General features: G+C 40.3%; 1 protein-coding gene across 2 annotated transcripts in view; it reads right to left on the bottom strand.

Annotated features, from left to right (window-relative positions):
• sertad2b (SERTA domain containing 2b) overlaps nt 1-19705 on the bottom strand; it is a 51969-nt gene that overhangs the window by 11755 nt on the left and 20509 nt on the right. Inside the window, exon 1 of one of the 2 annotated variants that reach the window (XM_022193123.2) lies at nt 4388-4566. The exons of the other annotated variant lie outside the window; for it this stretch is intronic. The gene's annotated coding sequence lies outside the window, so the exon portion shown is untranslated. Of the gene's footprint in view, nt 1-4387; nt 4567-19705 lie in introns of those variants that run through there. 2 annotated transcript variants of the gene reach the window in all.

The raw sequence follows: 19705 nt of genomic DNA, 5'->3' as shown, positions 1-19705 counted from the left end.
GGTGTGTGCAAGCATGGGAGTGTGTATTAGCGTGCCGACTGTGCCTGCAAACACACACTAGAAATGTGGGCTGAGTATTCCAGTAGCTGGCTGTAGTGAGTACGTGTGTGTGTGTGTGTGTGTGTGTGTGTGTTGTGCAGTAGTGCAGTGCTAGTGGATGGACTCTGCAGTGATATTATGATCCTGTAACCGGATACGCTGGTTTCCATGCCTGAGCGGCACATCCACCCCTCCCCCTCACCTCCACATCGGGCTATTTCAGGTTCTCTAGATGCACAAAGTATGGACACACACTCCACTGCTGCAGGTAGATGAACGCAGCGCTGTCCTGTGCTCCTCGCACAACATGCATTAATCTTAGCATGTGCTCATACGTGAGCAGCAGCAGCAGGCTCGCAGCTTTCAGCCGGAACTGTGCTGCTGCTGTTCCTCCTCACTGTAATGCACCCGGCTCTGCACATGAGGACGACACTGTCCAACTCACTGTGTGTGTGTGTGTGTGTGTGTGTGTGTGTGTGTGTGTGTGTGTGTGTGTGTGTGTGTGTGTGTGTGTGTGTGTCTCCCTCACACACATACACACACACAATGTCGAACTAGTAAACACATTCCAGACAAAACCCAGAGGAAGAGACAGTGCGTTGTAGTGCTCGCTTGACCAGACCCACGACACTCAATAGCAGCTACGCTTTCACACACAACTTAAGATACAGTTACACCATGACGATAGTACTACTACTACTACTACTACTGTTGTTTCTACCAACTACAGCTGCTACTACTACAGCTCTGTCTACTCGTGTAGTAGTGCTGGTCTTATGATACGTCTGAGGCCTTGCACACATTCATTAAGACGTGCCCACAATTATTACACTTAATCGTCAAGAATCCTCACCAACACACCGCTGCCAGTTTTTCCACTAGAACTTTCTCTTTTGCATTCGCCTGCAATAAAACAGGCAAATGTCCCAAACCAGGAAAATAATAGTGAATTAAAGTGATGCCATCACACTGTTCAAGACAAATCATTAAGAAAAATAACAGTTTGTTTCACATGTGTGATTTAAACGGAGAAATGCTGAAAGGAAATCTGGAGGTAGCGAATAAAGGTCAGTTACATACTGAAGGTCATTGAATTTGCTTTTTGATCTCAAGTGCTTTTAAGTGTAGTCTTACAGGCAGTTTTAAATATAATATTATTATCATGAATATGTGGCAGAATATGACTTGGACTGTGATTACTGTGAGCTTCAGTAAATTGTCAAATTGTCAATTAAGAATGAGCTGAAATTCTATAAATTTGACCCCAAACAATATGGCTAATTTGGCAAACACAGTCATTTTAAAATTGCTCCAGACATGTTCTTATGGGTTTATGTGGAACAACAAGAACAGAGGACAGATGGTAGAAGAGAGTCCAAACCAAAATAAATACGCCAATCATCCATGTGTACGTACGTGTGCCACAAACGTGTGTGTGTGTGGTTTGCCTCATAGTGATCACAAATGCTCACATGACAGAGGTCAGCTGGGCATCAGACAGGGAATTCACTACGATCGCTTACATAATGACAGAACTGGTTACAAAACACTACAGCTCCTACTGCGCAACATGCAGCATCCCATTAATAAAGAGGCACCGGTGTAAAGGCCAGTATGAAGCTCAGGTTGGCTTTAGCCACGTGGAAGAGCGACGCCGTTTCAATGAACACAAATCTAAAGGCCCTACTGATGCTTGAAATATCTTATTATTTTGAAGTTTTTAATGCACTACTGTTAATTTTGTTTACTTGAATGAATAGTCTTCTGAAGTCGATTCGCTGTATTTGAGGTACAAGACGTGGGGTCTCAAGTTACTGAGGAGATTCCCTCTATGCCATATCACTAACATCACAAGCAGTGTAAAGAAAAACGCAGCAAGAAAGGAGTGCAAAGTTCAGGACAAACAACAGTCACTGACTTCAAAGCTTTTTTTTCCTGACCCGTGATAAAACTGCACACAGCTGCCAGTATATTTGGTACATATAGCTTCTAGAGGGGTTTTGATTTCTAATATATACCCAACCTACATTAACAGAACTGCACAGGGCTGCACAAAATATTACAAACACTTCTCACTATGAGGAAAGACGAGTCAACAGCAGGGAGGATTTACATGTTTGTTATTCAGCTAGGTGCAACCAGCAGTTGAGAATAACTGTAGAATCAGGGAGCAAACTTCAGCACAGAAAAGTACAGCGAGCACTGTGAGTCGATCATGCCACAGACCTGACAGGTGCCTTATTCTCTGGGATTAAATGTACTCTGTTAGTTAAAGGGCCAGTACAATTTTACATATTTAAGTTTATATGTGTCCCTCGCACAGAAGTAACCCGTAATGGCACACATACGCACAAAAGGTGTGTGTCTATGTGCATGTCAAATATCTGGTCATTAATGTATTCACACACAAACTCACTGACTCCCTCTAACACACACTCACACTTAAGTCTATAAATAAAAGGCAGAAGAAGAGAGCAGATTTAGGTCAGCAGACGTGTCTACATGCCGTGGAGCACTCCACTCTTTCCACCGAGCCATCGAGGGAGAAAACAGCTTGACACTTTCGGTGGCAAAGCCTCAGAAGCTACAGAAATGCACAGCGTCAATATGTCTGGTCACTGGGTGTACAGTAGAATCCACCTTATTACTGCAGTATCTGCCTTATTACTGCAGCATGCACTATATCACAGCAGAATCGGCCTTATTACCACAGTGCCCACCTTGTTACAGCAGCACCAGCTTCAGTGCTGCAAGTGTCATCATTTCTACTGCAGGCAGCTCCCTTATTACTTGACTATAATCCTTATCATTGCAAAATAAGCCTCACTACTGCATGTGAAGCCATACTGCTGCAGTGTGAGCTTCATCGCAATTAATGCTTATAGATATCCAGCTGCCGACAGTAAATAACCTGTAATAACTACTGTATCCATCTGTCATAGGGTAGGTGTTAAAATAAACTTGCTTATTATCATAAGTTCAAGCCGTATAGGTTGACAATAAAAAGCCTGCTGCTGCCATCTCTTCTGCAATGACTAAAATATTTTCATAAAAAGGCTCTCTACAAATGAAGTCTTTCACCACAGCACCTCTAAATCCAAAGTTTTCCTCCCAGCTCGGTGCAGCAGTAAACGTGAGAGCTGCTGGGTGCTTGAACCAAATTAGCTCATCTCAACACTAAAGGCCCACCAAGTGGAAGATGACTTCAGCAGAATTTCACCAGTGTCTCTTATTTGAAATGTTCTAAGAAACCAAAGAGTGACATTTACAATCAGTGCTTTAATGCACCCTGGAGTTTAGGGACCTCTTGAGGGGTTCCCCGCTCAGCAAAACCTCGGCTTCCCTCTCCCCTCTGTGGTTATCTGCTGACTTACAGTTGTATAACTCTGCATCACATCTGTCTGCTCCTGAGCCCTGATCAAACAGCCCTCTGTGGTCTGACGTGAGTCTATATTGTGGCTGTTGGTCCAAAGTCAGACCCTCTGACTGAACGTGCAGCGTGCTGGTCGCAGCACAGGAACGGCAGAATATGAAGAGGTGCTGTCAGTGTAGGAGCTGGCTGCTGTGTTGTGGTGCCTGTTATGAAACAGAGGCCCCTCTAATCACCACACAACAGCTACACTGACTTACACAGTCCCAAACACTGGAAACCAAATCACTGTACACTGCAACAGCACTTTCACCACTTCACAGCAGCTGTACAGGTGTCCAGCACCATGCTTCACTCACTATTAGAGAAAATGTGCAGTTTATGTGACTGCAGAAGGCATTCAGAAGAGTGAAGTCCATCTTCTCTACGGGCTGCTGTAGTCCACACATATGTTCACCGAGCCACTGTATCAGGTCCCAGTGCATTTTAAATTACGACATTTAAGATTTTATACTAATTTATGTCGTTTAATAAACCCTAATTTATCAATTACTTTTTAAATACAGAGTATCCGGAGCGTAATTCTGGGTTTATTTAAGGTGCTGGCCGTGTGTGCCAATAGCTCGGTGTATTCTGGGAGCCCACTGTGTATTTTGGGTAATGAAAAGTTTATCACAGACTTTTCTCGGTAGTAATAAAGAGGAAAGCGGCGGCTGCTGCCTCGGCTCTGGGCGCTGGGATGAGTTTTAATCACATAAACACCGAGGGTCAGTGGAAGAATAAGCGGTGAAACGTAATGGCGAATATTATCCATTAAATACGAAAAGTTTTCCAAGCAGTCCGCTGCCCCACAGCTACTGAAACAGCAGCCGTCCCCGTCTCTATTATTCAAGAGAAATAGGTTCCAGTGCCGAGCCTCCGCTGCCTCTCCGGCGTCTTTCACTTCGCTCTCAGAAAGATAAAATAACTGAGTCTTACCACATCCAGGTCCGCCGGAGGTTTAAAGAGAAACATGGAGGGGGTATTTAAACAGTCCCGTCGCCTACAGAAAAACAGTCCGTCCTCGCTCCCGGAGACTCTGTCACACAATGGCGCTGACAGTAGGAGAAGCTGCCTCCGCTCACAGGAACGCTGCTGCCTTCATGGACCGTCGGAGCTCCAAAAGACACAAGCTGAGCTGCACGTGCGCCTCTGCCCTCGATATTGTCCAGTCAGCCCTAACATACAGAGAACGCTTCAAAAAGGACACCTACAGGTTCCGTGAAGATTACAAAAAACAATCTTGGGTCATAAAGTAACCTTCAGGTAATATTCCTGAAATGTTCCCTGAATACAAAAATTCATATCCACCCATAAACTTTCAGGGAATGTTCCCAGAATATTCCCTACAGATTACATAAATTAAACTTCTGTTCTAAAGAAACCTTCGTGGAAGGTTATGGGAAGGTTCAGGTAACTTTTATGGACTGTTCCTTAGGTTCCCTGGATTTAACCTTCAGGGAGACTTGTGGCCTCCAGAACATTCCCAGAACGTTGCAAGACTCTTGTGTTGATCCACAAGATTCTCTGAAAGCTACCATTTTGCAATCTTCAAGGAACCTTAGGGCACCTTCAAGGAATGTTCTGACAATGACCTGCTAACCTTCAGGGAATGTGCCCTAAAGGTTTCATGAATTTGTCCTTAAAAACATTTAGGGATGCTTTTAACTTTCACAGAATGTTCCCAGAACATTCAGGGAACCTTAAGTGATATTTTTTCCTGAATGTCACCTACAGGAATATGCAAAAAGCATGAAGTATGCAAAAAGTATTCTTAGGTCATAAAGTAACGATCAGGTAATGTTCCCTAAATGTTTCCTAAAGACAAAAATTAACAATCATAATGTAAAGCTTCAGGGAATGTTCCCAGAATCTTTCCAAAAGATTACATAAAGCAAATTTCTGTCATAAAGTAACCTTCATGTAAGCTCAGGTGAATTTTCTAGAATGTTCCCTGAAAGTGACCATTTTGTAATCTTCAAGGAACCTTCAGGGAATGTTTTGGCAGTGTTCTGATAACCTTCTGGGAATGTGCCCTAAAGGTTTGATGAATTTAACCTTTAAGGAACATATAGGGTGGCTTGTAACTTTCACAGAGTGTTCCCACAACATTCAGGGAACCATTACAGAAGTTTTCCTGAAGGCTACCCACAGGTTTCATGAAGATTACAAAAAGCATCCTTATGTTGTAAACTACCAATCAGGTAATGTTCCTTGAAAATAAACAGTCCTAACTAAAAGGTTCTCTAAAGGTTTCAAAAAGCAATCTTCAAGGAACCTTTTAGGGGTTGTTGTTTTGGCTTCCTGCGTCAATACAGCTACATACAGTGGAATCTGGTGCTAGATGCTTCACATATTAGATTTTTTCTTTAGAATAATCAATATTTTAGATTTGACATCTGTTATAAAATACTTTGCGGATTAAAAAAAATAAAATGTTGATAACAAAGTTCAAATTCCGGACATTTGTTAATGCAAAACAATTTCTTCCTTACAATTTCTGCTCTTCAGCGCTTAGAGACAAACTCTGCAGATAGCATTTAGTCTCAAAATAATGAATTTGTATATATTTCTCAGACATGCCTGATTTTTGGGCTCTCTTCTGTAATTATCAGCAACAGGGGTCGTTATTAATGTAACGACTGCATAATTTCTGCCAGGGCTCGATCAATTCATCCACGGTTATCAAGTTTACGAGGTGCACCTGAAGGCAGCAGGAGAAGCTGAAACCGAGCAGCTGCCCCGAGAAGCGGCGTCAACTTTGCTCCGCCCACCCCTCCACCCACCCACACACACACACACACACACACACACACACACACACACACACACACACACACACACACCACAGACAGACAGACACACACACGGTATGCTCTGTAACATTGTACCTCTTTTCTGTCCGTCTCAGCAGAACCCTGGTTCATTAACAACATTTTAAAAGTCTAAACTGGTTTCAGGCTTCATGTTGTCTACGCCTCATTTAATCCATACACTTATATTGGTCTGTGCTGTTCCTTTTCTCATTCATCTGTTTTGCCTTTTCCTCTTTTACATGCACTGAAAACTTGTAATCGTTGATTAACTTCTTAATTAACGCAGGACTGGTCAGTGTTTGCAGAAAAAAGCAGTGGACTGAACCCTGCAGCAGATGGCAGGATGATGTCCGGTAAACTCAAACAAAACCCAGCAGAGACAAAAACAGCAGCTCACCAGAGCATCCCCGGACACGACATGGGCATCTAAGACCGTTTGTGGCCCTGATGCCCCCTGCTGCACGCTCGCCTAGATGTGCACTGATACATTCACAGCACAAGGCTCCCTGTTTTCCAGACAGGCGGCCTGTTCTCAGCGTGGCCTTTGATCAACCTGCTGTCACAAGTATTTCCATCTATTGCAGCCAAGTGTTTACAGAACGCAGTCGTTGCCACAAAATCATTCAGTTTCTTCTCTCTTGATAAACAACATTAAGACCCTCAAGGTGCACTAAAATCAGTCCACAGTAGCAGTGTTTCCATCATGTATTTCTATGTGTATTTTGTAGTATCACATTATAGAGGTTGATAGAAATGGCTTTTTTTGTTTGTTCGTTTTTTAAGTGTTCCCAAGTTTTCGTGCTGCTCTGAGGTGGCTTTTTTGAAGATTTAATACACATCATTGAAGATGGAAGCATCTTTTCTGATGTAGCAAACATTTAACCCACACAACTAATAAGCTGTTTCTGTTTTTTTTGTTGGTGTTGTGCCTCCAGACAGTACAAAACACGTCCACTACCAGCTGACATGAAAGAAAACATTTCCAACTGAAATGAATTCCTGAAGATTCCCTCCATTTTTCGCTCACACATGAATAGTTGCTTCTTCTTTTACTTTGAGGGCTTTTAGCAGTTGGCAAACAGTTCGTTTTTCCAGCTACCTCTACTCGGTTTACTAAAGCCATGTCACTTTTCTCTTTTTTTGGCAACATTTCAAAAGTTCACTTCAAATTCTACAGACATTGTATATGGAAACATGACTAATGAGGGCCTGGTCACACCCAAAAGCAGTAATTCAGATTCAGAAAACTTTATTTGTCCCCAGGGGGCAATTAAGACAAAAATCATCCACATAGCTTTGGGGAAATATTCGGTTCTAGATCCTTAAAGTCATCACAAGAAGTTTAGCTATTGCTAGGTGGACAGTAGCTCCTCAAGGTTCCTTCTTTTTGCTCCGTCATGTGCTGTTTGTGACAATCTGACATTTTGTTCTTCAGGTTGAACATCATTACATTCAATAAAAAGTTTGATCAAAGTTAAAACGAAGTTTTATGAAAGCAAAGTTTGAGTTTGGTCACTAATGGCTAATGAATCGCATAAAGCCATATAGAAATATAATTGTCAAGCTAATTTGTAGCAAACTTTTGAAATGTCACAGAAAAAAGTAATTGTTTTCAATCTGAAAAGTCTGTAATGATTCATGATTCATTTGTGCTGTCTGGAGGCAAAAACAATGAAAGAAGAGGAAACAAAAGTTCAATGTTTGCTATATCAGAACTTAGTTTTCAAAATTGGTGTTTTTCTATCCAACTGTGTGCAATATTTTTAACTAATTAAATTTTTATGTATGTATTTATTTATTTTTCAAAAGTCAAAACCCACCTTAAGTGAATGTAAAACTTTTTTGAACTGAATTTGAGTGTGAACCAGACTGGGGAAGGTTTTTAAAATTTTGCAAAAATGCATATAGAAACACAGCTAACGATTCACATAGTTCATTCAAAGACATATTTATATCAACAGATGTCTCCAAACCATTCCTCTTTGGTGGAGATTGCAGGTCATTTACTTTAAGTGGCAAGTTAAATAAAAGTGAACACAGAAGACACAAAAGGTTCCTCTATTGTGGGCTGTCAGGTGAGCGCTGACTACTACAAATGAATTTGTTGCTCAAAAGTCACTGATGGCCAAAACACAGATACTAATGCAGACTCTTTATCAACTCGTCCATTGATTTTCTGATGACAGTTCATCTGATGCACCACTGCTTCAGCCGGGCTTTAAGTTGTGATTAGATGAAAATTGAGAGATGCAAAAAGCGTGAGCAGTGCGGTGTATGAGATTTTTATAGCAGGCTAAACTGACTCAGTATTACAGCTCAATTAGTGCAGACTGCAGAGCAGCTGGAAATTGCTAGTCAAACAATAAAAAACAGAAGCATAATGTTATTCTTAGCAACAGGGATGTATCCCAATGTATCAGGATTATGCAAACACTTTAGCCTGAATGAAACCTCAGCTGCACTACATGGCTAGCAGGCGGGTTATCCGAGGTAGTTCTGAGCGTGTACGCATACGTAGCTCCTGTGGTGAATGGAGATCTGATTTTAGTCCTGTGTTCATCTCTCTGGACTCCGAGTTGACTCATGAATGCCGAGCAGCGAGGAGGGATGGCTCTAAATAAAGATTTCAGGTCAAAAACAGGAAATGGCTCAGTGAACAGGGAGGGCCGGGCCATAGCAACACCAACTGGATAGCAGCACCCACAACATCTCTCCCTTCCTCCGGCCCTCCCTCCTTCTATCTCTATTTATTTCTCCTTCGCTCTTCTTTTATTTCCCTCTCTGTGTAAATTCTGCTTGTTCCACGTTTTTCTCGCCTTTTGCCTTGACCAAATTTTTATTCTTCTGCCTCTCTGATTCTGTTTTTCTCTTCTGTTTTGTCCATTTTTTCCTCAGGTTCAGATGTCAATTCAAACATGAACTGAATACATTTACATAACCATCACCAACATCAAAGAGACCACGTTAAAATGCCAGTAAATGTGCCGTTCTTTTGTTATCACGCTCTCTTTGTCTGCGTTCCTCTGAACATGTCGAAGGCTGTATGTGTGTCACTATCCGTCTGAACTTGAGTGTGAACCTGACTCACGGTGAGTTCACCGGTCCCAATCATCAGCCAGCGCATGAGGCCACATGCTGCTTCCATCCATCACAGTGTTGCACCTTTGGGTGGTAACGCGGGGAGAGATTACAACTGCCACCAGAATTAGATCAACCACCATCATGTTCCGTTTATAGTCGCTGTGACAACACGCCGTGAGGTTTTATATTATCAGGGTCTATAAATTCGGATAGATACATGAGCAGAAAAATGCCGACAACCAGAGAAGTGATTCATGCTCTGCTTTGTGTTACTCATTAGTTCTGTTTACCTGAACGACGTGTTGATCACGTCTTCTATTGCATATTTGTATTAGTAAGAAAGAAATCACTCCACACTACTGGTAGCAGGTTGATGACTGGTTGTATGAAGGGTTTAGTAAATGTATCACATAACAAGTAAGTTCAGTGAAATGAACCATCTTTCCAGTATTTTGAGCTGAAAAGCTGAAAGACATTTTCTAGGATCATGTAAGACTTTCATTCATTTGCTGAAAAAAGTTGAAAGAAGTTACTGTTGTGGTGGGCTGGGGTATACAGAGAAAACATCAACTTCTCACAACAAGGCTTCAGAAAGCATCTGCATGAGCAGACAAACACAATGGCCACGTTTACATGAAGTTTTTTAATTTGGTATTATTGATTCGGAATTAACTCATTCAGAATTAAAGTTTTGTGCTTCACGTTTACATTGAATTTTTAATTCCAAATTAAGGTTTACATGGACCGCACATTTATTTCCCTTTCTTAATTCTGCTTTACGGCTTGGGCGTTTTAAAGGATTCTGATTGGACAGGGAGTGGACGTGGCATATCCCTGTTTACCGGAAGAAAACAAACTCCATTTGACGCTGCATTTCTTTTCCCCAACAACACGGAGGAACAACTAAAAAGCACGCTTTTCGCTTTGCTTTATATTGTCATTTTGAAACAGCAATTCGACAATGGTGTACTACTTTGGTCGCAGAACATGTACGTCGCTATGTTATCGCTACGTGAGGAGCCAAGCATGCGCAGAATGACCAGAATTAACTAAAGCGGAATTAACTGTATACATGAATAGAACGTCGGAAGAAACCAGGTAGTTTATTCGGAACTAAGTTTATTCGGAATTTCCTTTTTAATTCGGAATTGAGTGTTTACAAGGAAATTTTAAAGCGGAATTAACTTTAATTTTGAATTAAAGAGGAATTAAAGGTCTCATGTAAACATGGCAATTATATGTTGAACCATTATCCTTAATGTAGGCTTCTACCTCAAAATGCCCCACAGATCTCTGGAAGAAGAGAGGAACAACCAAAAAACGTCACATAAATATCCTTGGTCTGAATGCCCCGCACATAAACTAGTCCTTAAACTCGTTCAGCTCCAGATGTGGGATATGAGCAGACACCCAAGATCAACAGAAACATTGGTTTTAATGGGAAGTCCACTTTTCTAATCAACTTAGTCAGCCAGTAAAATCTGTTGTAAAATGAAATTATTTTCATTACTGGGTTGTCAGTGAAGCCTCAAGATAATTGAATAGAAAGAAGTACTTATGCTAAGCACACAGAGGATCTATAAAAGAGATGCCAGAGAACTGCATCATAGGGAATCATAGGATCCTGTATTTCTTGTTTAGCTTGACTCAGAGGCTAAAAGTCAAACACAAAAAAGTCAGTTTATCTGTTCTTGCTCAAGTACAGCTAAAGATAAAGTACTTCCTTCAAATCCATAATTATTCTTTCCTCTAATGCTCTCTGAGGTTTGTGTTTATGAAAAAGTAGGTGTTTACCCAGTAAAGATAAAGGGGTTGGACAGAATATCATGAACACCTGTACAGTGGAACAACAGTGTAGCACAACAGGACCTTGGTTTAACCTGAATGGCTGCAGTCGATTCAACTCAAGGCAAGTTTTAAGGTCTATCCAGATTTGCGTGTGGGAATATTTAAGCTGTGTCACATGTGGGAAATCACAGTGGACAGCACAGATGGGACGATTTCCCCTTTGATAATGCAGCTTTGAAAATGTCTAAATTCAAATGTTTGGGTATTTTCAACAAGGTGTCCATTTCAAATTTGCCTTAAGAAGAAGAAGAGAAAGATGAGCATCCTTATGTGCGGGCAGATTTCAGGAGGGGGTGTGAAAAGAATACTATTAACACCATTAGACATGGGCGTGGCACACAGGCCCAACATGGAGAAAAAAAGAAGGAGAGAGGGAGACAGGGAGGGAGGCGGGGAGGGGAAGGGCTCTACACCAAAAAACACCCATCTGCTTTCTTTCCCATTCTCTCTCCCTCCCTCTTTGTCCCTACCTCCTCCTATTCTCTCTCTTTGTCTCTTTACCAGTCTCTTTATTAGTGTCCATCATTGCCCCCCTCTCTGCCCCAGCTGTTGCCTCAGTCACAAGCACCCACACAGGCTTCTTCATCTTCCATATGATACATCCAGGATTATGGCCACAGTTTACCACTGTGCCATTTGGGTTGATCTAAACACCCACACGGTCACTTGCAAAGCGGGACGGAGCCGGTTGGTGTGCAAAGTGGAATCTCTGTCCGTCCACCTCCCCGCATCCTCCACTGCACATCTCACCATCTTCCTTTCTTCTCATTACATTGTGACTTCAAACACTTGTTAAGTGCCTTGACTCACAAACTTCAAAAGGGGAAGTACAAGTAAGCAAAGCGAGTCGGTCTCTTACAGAGCTGCCAGTTTAGTCAAATATGCTCCCAAAATGCGCTCATGCTCCTGAGACTCACGAGTGGTTTCGTGTAAAGCAGGTGATCCGAGCATGTACACTCATACAGTGACAGGCAATGGCAGCTTACGTGAGTTTACGTTCTACAGAGGTTATCAAGAAGCAGAAGAAGAAATAACTGCAAAGATGAGGATCTACGTTTACCTAGTATGCATTTACAATCTAATGATTTATCATTTTCTGACTAATCAGCTGGTTAGAGATTCAAATGTATCTATAATTCAGTGAAAAGCCTAAAATCCACCACATGTAAGTCAGTTTGGAGCACATAAAATAAAGTAGAACACAGCTGGTTGATCGGTACTGTGGTGTCAGTGCTGCAGGAAAATAAATGAAGTGAGTTTGGGGCATCTTGGTGGACTTGGTTGCACATCATCCCTCTTGCTCTCTCCGTTTTTCTGTCGCACTCCACTGTTTCCTTTCACAACACGACAAAACAACACAAAGCAGCCCCTCCAGGAAGCAAAGATTTACATCGTATTATCACAAGATCCTGACTTCAGACTTTTATCTCATGGCCTAATTATATCATTACATGTCTGTCAAGATGACAAATGCTGTTTTTTAGTGTTTTTAAAGCCTATGACTACAGAACACTAGGATTACTGTGCTGTTGCTACATCACAAAGACTGTTGTCTAAAGATGATTCCGACTTAAATGTGTTGTTATCTTGAGGCACTGGGCTTCTGTACAACATGATCTATTCAAGCTGGTTTCGTTATTGAGTCGTTTCTATTATCCATGAGATAGAAGTTTGTTATCTAAACAAAATTGGGCAATTAAGCTGCGATCCCGAACAAACAGTTTATCTCAAGATTACGGGATAATTAATTATCTTGAGATAACTGGCGTCAGCAACCACAGCTGCTCCAGGCTTTAGCACAAAACTGACGGTTTGTGATCAAAACAGTGTCAGGCTTTAGAGCAACACAGTTGGCCCAACTAGTCAAAATCACTCGACAATCATGCAGCAGTGTGTACGTAAAGCTGTGCTGAGTTCTTGCTCAGGTGTGGAAATGTGAACAAAATGATTTCACAACTTCCCCATTTGTCATGCAGTGTCATTAAATCAGCACACTTCAGACTGCTGCAAATGTCTGCTCACAATAGTTCATTTTTCCTTCCTACTGACTTCATACTGAATTGCTAAATGTCATTAAGATTTAAGTAAGTCATGTTCTATTGTGCACTGGAACAAAACATCTTTACCTGGACCCATCCCTGAAAGGGCGTAACCCACCTACTAGTATATAATCCAATAGAAAAATGTGAAAAATACGTTTTTAAAATCTGTAGGATCTATAAATGGCAACAAGATGCATCAGATATCAACATGTTAATTTAAAAAAATCAAGGAAAGTGCATCTACACCAGCAACAAAAGAATTTGCACACTGCAGAGTGTGTAAGAGACATAAAGGTGGCAGAATCTGGTGTATGTGATGCAAACATTCGGCAGAAACTTCGTCCTCATCAGTTTCAGATGACGATGTTTGCATGACCCAGATCTGATGTCCTGACACGTGGTGAAGGCTGAAGTTCTGCTTCACAGCTTCTTATCACAAAACTACTGATGGCTGTAGCACACCACCTGACTGAACTTTTACCACAGATTTCTTGAAACAATTTTTTTTTTTAAATAATCTGAAAAAAAAATGCAATTTTATGTATACACCCATAAAATAGGGGGGAAATCCATATAATTTATGGACATTCTGTAGATGCTGACATCTACTTTAAAAGTTAATTGTAGTTGGAAACTGGTATTTTAGCAAAAGAAGCAACCATTTTTCTAATTTAACTAATGGTGTATTTGAAGGGCAGCTCTGACAGTATTTTTCTTTATATCAACAGTTTATGTGACCTAAACAAAAAAATTAATACACGCTATAGACAAGTACTATATGTCTCTAGAGTCCTATTCCCTTGTAATAAAGCTGCACTGTTGTCCAAAAACTGTTAAAAACACATTCACTAGTAGCTCAGTTTATTATGACGCAAACACCAACTCCTTACACAGATTTTACTGCACATAAAGTACACTGCTCTGGCGTTCCCTCACTAGCATGAAGCAACAAATATTGTATGTGTTAATCCTCAACTGAAAATACTGCCCAGCAAATGCACTGTTGTCTCCTGTGTGAGAAACATCTGTTCATTACTGCAGTGCACAGCTGTCTCAGGAGATTATTTATTCTTTTTTTAAACATTAGATGTTGGGCACCCTGGTAGCTCAACAGGTGGAACGGGCAACCCATCAACAGGGGCTATAGTTTAGTCCCCGACACAGCGACTTTCCTCATTTTTCTCATCACTTTCTCGTCTCTCTCTCACTGCAGGGGTGTCAACAAAGCCAAAAAGTATTTTTTAAAAAAACATTTGAAACTATTGAACTATATACCAGTTAGCCACAACATCTAAACCACCTCCTAAAATTGCAAGCGTCCCCTTGTGCACCAAACAGCTCTGACTCATTTGGAAATTAAAACATGATTTCTGGGGGTGTCTTTTGGTGTTCCTTTGGGTCCTGTATGTTGCAGGGTGGACCATCACGAATTGGGCTTATTCTGGCACATCTCATGGATGGAAGACCACACTGGAAAAAATGCCCCTCTCAAAACAAGAAAAAAAATTGATGCCAAGGAACTTTAACCTTGAATTAAGTGAAAAAAACAGCCAATAGAACAAGTGAAAACTTGGGAAGATATCTTGAAATAAGATATTTAGAATATCGAGATCTTAAAATTAGCTGGGAAAACTTACTTTAAGCTATCGTGTTTACCAGGATTGTGAAGCTTAGGTGTCTTAAAATAAGCCAGACATGCTTTAAAAAAAAAAGTAGTAGTTTTTCACTCAAAAACAGATTTTTGCTTTCATGTAACCTCCTAATTTGAGATGTATTAACCCTCCTGTTGTCTTCATTTACAGGCACCAAAAAATATAATTTCCTTGTCTGAAAAAAATCCAAAAAATCTGCAGAAAAATTCCCCAAACTTCTGAAAATTTGCAAAAAATCTTCAGGAAGAAAATTACAATAATTCCTTAAAAGTTTCCCCTAAAAGTTTTATTTAAAAAAAAATCCCCAAATTTGACAAAAAAAGTGTTGTAAATATTTTCAAAAAATGAATAAAAATCTTTAAAAAAAATCCCAAAAATAATTAAAGTGATTGCATAATATCAGTAAAACGTCTAATATTTTCTTTAAGAACATTCACAATTTTTTGTGAATGTTCTTAAGAAACATTTTTAACATTTCTTTTTTTCCACCGAAACAAGTTTAAAAATTTCCCAAAAATGTTGAATATGTGGACATCAGAAGTTTCACGGTGAAATTTTTTGTTTAAACTTTATAACGGGTCAATTTGGCCCACAGGACGACACGAGGGTTAAACTTATGTTGAGTTTCTGGTAAAATTCAACTCAAAGCAAGATAATTTCAAGATTGTTTGACTTAACAAGATATTTAAGATGCATTGTCTTAAAACAAGTCCCTCTATCTGTTGAAATGGCACCTGTTAAGTGAATTTATCTTAAATCAAGTGGGATGAGACATTTTGACTAAAAATAAGACAAATAGACTTGGTAAGTTTTTGAGTTTTTGCAGTGCAGATTAGGATCTGAAGAGTTTGGTGGCTGGGGTAACAGTTTGGGCTCTTAGTCGTGTTCCTTGAAATGTTTCTGAGCAGTTTATGTGGAGAATTGTCTTCCTGGTGGAGGCTGCTGGCATCAGGGAGTAGTCGGGGTAGGTGGATGATACATGTCACAGCAGCATCTACATGAATGCAGGAACCCAAGGTTTCCTAACGGAATACTGCACTGTAACAAGATAATCAAGGTAAAAAAAAAAAAAACACCTCTCAGTGGTTTAATGTTGTAGTGGATCAGTGTAAATTTGGAGCTATTTCTAAAGATCTTATTCTTGATTTGACATGTCAACTTGGGGCTGCCAGAGTAAGGAAGTGAGGATTTACTGTGAGACAGACAAACACATAATTGGTTTGGGCCTTTTCATGGCATTTGTTGAGAAAATGAAAAATATAGAATGGCACCTGTCTTATCCTTTAATAAATTGCTGAGGGATTTTTGAGTCATTTTTTCCAGTGACAAAGAACCCTTTTCTTCTGTGCACAGACTAAAGAATTCAGGGAGATAGGTTTAAAAATAGAAAATAGTTAGGCCGCTCCAAACAAAACTTTTCATCTTGCAAGACGGGCGCTTGTGCCTTGACTAAGAACATGAGTGAGAGAGAGAGAGAGAGAGAGAGAGAGAGAGAGAGAGAGAGAGAGAGAGAGAGAGAGAGAGAGAGAGAGAGAGAGAGTGAGAAGCAGGGAGGTGTGTTTATTCATGGCTTCTGTGACGCCTCCAGTGTCAGGTGACTTACAGGAAAGAAGTTGTTGTTCTCTTTCTCTCTCTCTCTCTCTCTCTCTCTCTTTCATTTGGGTCCTTTTCTCTTTTTTCCTTGTTTCATAACCTCTGAGATGAATTGTTGTTCTCTCTCTAGTTACCAGCTTCACTGCCATGTTGTTTATCATATTAACCAGAGTACAAATGTCAAAAACAAGCAAGAGGCAGTGCAACAGAATTATATAAGATGTAAGAAATCTGATAAAAAATGAAAGTTTTGAAGTTGAGCACGTGGTCTTACGCCAGTCAAGACTTTATGAGACACTATAATAACATCTTAGACATAAGGTACAGTGTTCTGTTGTGTGTTTTAATGGCGAATGGCTCAGGGCTATGTGAAAAGGTTTACCCTAACCCTTTAATGTGTGTGTGTGTGTGTGTGTGTGTGTGTGTGTGTGTGTGTGTGTGCGCGTACCCATCCATAGCAAACTGGTGAGTGTGACACATTCCAGTGGAACAACTCACCATTAGTCTAGCAGTAGATGGGACACAGATACCTCTATCCACTGGGGAAAACTCAACAAAAACACATTGATGGCAGAGAATTTATGCAGGTTAGTTTCATTCTGAATGATAGAGTAGTGAAGGGAGTAGTAGCAATGGAAGTATTACTGGAAGTGATGGTGGCGCTATTAATTGCAGTAAAGATATTACTCAATGAAGTAAAAAGAGTAGTAGTAGTAGTAACAGTGAAAAGTTCAGCGTTTTTGCTTGCGACACACTCACTCCAGTATCATTTCATGTGTGTACATTCCTCCCCCACGCATATCTTTGATGTCTTGCCTCCAACAATAAATTCTGCAGCGTTTTTTAAAATGCACTTCAAGTCAAGGCGAACTGCAGTGAAAACTCTGTGGAGGGAGATACTGTAGCTGAAAACAGGAAGGCCATTAATCTTCGAGAGAAAGCGAGCCGACTCACAAGCCATGGCACACAAGGAAGCAGCCACGGCAGCTCTGCTTTACAGGCTAGAAGACAGCGACTACGGTTTAGCAGGTTATCCATCTTTCTTTTCTCAGCTTTCCACTCTCTACCAACTTCATTTTATTACCTCTTGTCTTCCTTTCAGTCACAAGATCCACAGAGAACTATTTCCCCTCTCTGGTATTACCCTCTAGCTTACTTTTGTTCTGTTTGATATTGTGGACAATAGGAAAGACAACCTGATGTATTGAAAAAACAAATTTGATGTCAGCTGGAAATAGAAGGTAGACATTTACCACTCCTTTGTGTCCCCTAAACAGAACAACATTCAACCATAAAACCACTTTTGAGGTAAGATTTTCTTCTTTTCAGCTGCTCATTCACGCACTACACTGCGTCCACATCCAAAAATGTTGTCATCTTTACATTTTCAGAAATAATTCACCCCAGTGGGCCCACTTGAAAATGTCATTCTTGCATTGCAGTGTTGTTTGTTCCCTTATTTTGTTTTCACACAATATCGTCATTGGAGCACAGCAATAACTGTGACTGAGACGACAGAAGCATTAGTGATTCTTGAGTTTACCGTTTTCTACTTGTGTCATTGGCAACAGCTACACTGTGTGATCAGTCATATTGAAACAGAAAGTGACCGAGAGAGTCAAAGGTAAGAAACTGGAGCTTTAGCCTGCCTCGACCACGTGGTGTCACAGTAGAGTGGAACTAAACCTTCTGGAGTACAAAAGGTGAAACCAGGTACTGCTTGCTCCAGTTAGCGATGTTCTGCAAGAGTCTGCATTTCTCACATCTTCACAGGAGAGGAAGTGAGTCCAAGGTAGCCATGAGACATAGTCAGAACAGGAGCAGTGATACAGAATAAGACCCAGGTAGTAAAACATAGAAATGTTCCCTGAGGGTCTTCCCTACGCTATATACCTTCAGATGTACAATAAGTTACTTCAAGTGACCAACTTTTCTTTTTCATGTAATTTTGAAGATGGAAGTAAGACAATGCAGAGAGGCCAGCTAGAACATGGCAAGTGGTGAAGTAAAAAAGAGCAAAAAATGAAAAAATTACTTGATTCCTCACCAGCTTCCCATTTTTTGGACACCACTGCTAGGACCAAGTGTAGCAAGCTAGAGGCACCACTGCCAGGACTCACCTTGGGTCTTTGTTACCAAGAGCTGTAATGAATGGCTAAAATTGCTCATGGCATTTTCCAAGAGGACTTGGATCTTACACACCTAGAAACACTTGAAGAGTTCATTTGAAAAAAAACAGGTAACTCCATTTACAGAAAACTCTTTTTTTTATTGTTTACTTGAGATAATAATAATAATAGCACAAATAATTTATTTTTTCTCTATTATGTCACGTATTTTTCTACTGAGTCAAATCCACTCAACTTCAGTTTGATTGATATTATCTCAAGTAAACAATAAAAAAAAGTTTTCTGAAAATTTATCAAAATGGAGTTACTGTATCTGGTTTTGCAAATGAACTCTTCAATTGTAAAAACTCATAAAACCAACAGTCCAAAATCCAAAGATATTCAGTAATGTTGTGAAAAGAGAGAATCAGAAAATCCTCACATTTAAAATGCTTGGAATGCTTTATATAATGAATTGTTCCATTTATTGATTTAATTGTCAAAATTGTCGTCAACTAACGGATTACTTGCTTTTCAGCACAATATAGTAATAGAAATACCTTAAGTTTTTAAAAATGTGTGATTGTGTGAATGCACTGACGGGATTGTTGCTTAATTTTGTTGTACACTGTCCTGTGGCAATAAAGGAATTCCTTCATTCTATTCTGTTCTGGCTTCAGCTGGTATAGTCATTTCATACTATGTACCTGCAGTTTTATTTTTACTTCTGCAATGTACCTCAATATATATGCAATATTCTCCTTTAATATGTTCATTTTGAGTCGCATTGTCTCCATTGTCTCCACTCATAATAAGGTTTCAGCTTGTCTGATTCATGTGCTTTCTTCAGTCTTTTTTCTCTTTTAAGACATTCACAGAAAACAACAATAAGCAGCTTTCCACTGCAGGAACTCTGTGGTAAGAAACGACCCCATAACAGGCCCTTTCAGCTTTTTCCTTTTCATTGGGGTAGGATTCAAACACTTCCACTGCACCAGTAACCATGAGTGCTCCAAAGCAACGAGAGGTCATCTGTTACTGGACATATCTCCAGTTTTCTAGTAATGGAGGTGGTATGGTAGCCTAGCATTCATTGTCCTAATTGGTGTGCTCATCT

The sequence above is a fragment of the Acanthochromis polyacanthus genome, chromosome 15, assembly GCF_021347895.1.
Source record: "Acanthochromis polyacanthus isolate Apoly-LR-REF ecotype Palm Island chromosome 15, KAUST_Apoly_ChrSc, whole genome shotgun sequence".
NCBI classification, from domain to species: Eukaryota; Metazoa; Chordata; class Actinopteri; family Pomacentridae; genus Acanthochromis; species Acanthochromis polyacanthus.
This window is presented reverse-complemented; position numbering and strand designations above follow the sequence as displayed.